Raw genomic sequence first — 2,407 nt, 5'->3', positions numbered from 1 at the left:
ACAGAATAAAATAACAGAATTAAAAAAGAAAATTGAGCACTTTTCATAACGCACTCAAAAGGAGAAAGTAACTTTTCTGGGTGAGAAAGGACAATTTAAGTATTCCTGTAGTTTTCAAAAATTCCAAGAAAATGACACCACAAACAAAGAAAAGTGCGGTTCTAGTCACTTCAAACCAAACTTTCACAATAAGAAAAACATGCATGTTTCAACACTCAAAGTTATGATTGAAAGCTAGATAATGATAAGAAATTCTCTCCATGACTTGAGCCGCACTTTTCTTCGTTTTTGGTGTAATTTTCTTGGAATTTTAAGGGAAAATACAGGAATACCTTAATTGTCCTTTCTGACTCAAAAAAGTTATTTTGTCCTTTTGAGTGCATTATGAAAAGTGCTCATAGTTGTTTTTTTTTTTAAATTATGTTATTTTTTCTTATGTTTTTACGGGAATGTAGGTTAAATTGGAAAATGGTAGTAAGAAAGTGCTGCAGGTATACTTAATTTAAATTTCGGCAACTTTCAATCATCTTTCTAGTATAAAAAGCTTCTCAGTTTGTTAGGATGCAAGAAGTTATTGCCGAAGTTCATTGTCGTTGCAAATTTTTTCTTAAAATTCTATTATTTCTTTAAAAAACATACAACGATGTAATTCATGCGCGTAATGCGATGTTCCTTTTTTTATTTCGCTTCATAGAACTTTAAGAGCTTAACAAAATATTTCAAAATTAATCCATAATTTATTTATTTATAAATTACTTTTATTGTTTTTTTATTTATTTATTTTCAGTGAGAAGATTTTTTTGCATTCAAATTAAAATATTTTATTAACGTCGAAAACAATAGTACTTCTTGCAGCTTTATTTCTAAAACACGTTTTCTGATAATTTAAATTAATTAAACTATCCTTTTTGTTACTAAAGTACCTCTTAGTTCAAATGAACAGCAACAATACATAACTTTTATCAAAGCTGTGAACATTTCTTTATCTACTAGCATTTTTTTCGCCTTTTCAACTGTTTCTACTAGTTTAACAATCCTCATATATATAATAACCAATGATCGAGTAACGCACGAGTTTCAACAATGAAACTCGCGCCACGGCATGATAATTTGATAATATATTTTGGTAATGTATAACATCAAGCAAAGGCTTTATTGTGACAAGGTTGAACTTTATCAGGTAACTTAACTGTTTTACTGATGAGACTGTATCATTTTAGGGGAATAAAGAAACGAAAAAAATTGTCAACAATGAACGCTACCTACTGGAGTTTAGGGTTAATCCACTATCAAAATATCCCCTCACCAAACAGACAATGACCTCGTTCAGATTGTTCAGTTCTCGCTCAGTTTGTAATAATTAACAGATTGAAATAATTTATAAATCCAAAGCAAGGATTACTTTTGACTTCATTTAAATATTGTGAAAATCATTTACTTATCTAAATTAACTCTGATTTTGGAATAGTTTAAAAGTTAATAATAATTATTACTTATTTACTTTTACTTCGCTGTAAAAGAGGGGCATTATTGACAACAACACTCTCTTTGCAATGCTCAAATGAACTTTCAATAAATTGCGTTTTTATGTAGTTTTTTACTTCAATTTCAATTTGCTTTTTTTTTCATAAGCATTAAAGTGGTAGAAAAACGAACAGGTGTAAGCATTTCTTCAATTCCGTAGTGAATTTGTACGAAACTTCTTAAAATCAAAACAGTATGGAACAAAAGCGAATAAAAAAAAAAACACTTTGATTTTATTTTTACCGAAGTATTTTTTTACCAAGTTTCACAAATGGTTCTTGCTGTTATGAAAGATATACCTTTGATTTACGAATAGTAATAGTTTCCAGTCAGAACAACGAAATGTCAATTTACAAAATTTATGATTTGCTTCTTCAGACATTGTTTACTTTTTGCAAACTTAAAAAGTGCATCAGTGGATTTGGATTAATTGATATGTGTTTTCTCTGCGTATGAAAGTTGATACATTTTTTCAAATGAGAATTTCATGTATTTTTCTTTTTTTTTCTTTTTTGTAAGCAAGTAGCTTTTCATATTCTTTTTTCAAGAATGAGCGTTTACTAAGGTTTTCTTTTAGACTTTGTAGTTACTTAAAAGTTTTTTTTTTTTCGCGAATCAAGTACAGCCATTCACGGTTACGCTGAGCTACAATTTCTCTATTTTAAACTATCTCTCATATTTTAGTAGTTTTACTGTACTGCTTGGTGTTGCAAATTGTATTTATTTAATATAATAACGGAGGAAACAATGCTAAGCTGTTGTATAGTTATCCAAAATTGGGAGATAATAATTATTAAATTTATTTAAAATGTGTTATTTACCTGGTTCAATACTATCTTGCCACTTAAAGTCACTGAGCCCCGTCAGAAATGCGATGCAAAAT

The sequence above is a fragment of the Uloborus diversus genome, unplaced genomic scaffold (genome assembly GCF_026930045.1).
Source record: "Uloborus diversus isolate 005 unplaced genomic scaffold, Udiv.v.3.1 scaffold_1356, whole genome shotgun sequence".
Classification (NCBI taxonomy): Eukaryota; Metazoa; Arthropoda; class Arachnida; order Araneae; family Uloboridae; genus Uloborus; species Uloborus diversus.
Note: the sequence above shows the minus strand (reverse complement) of the source record.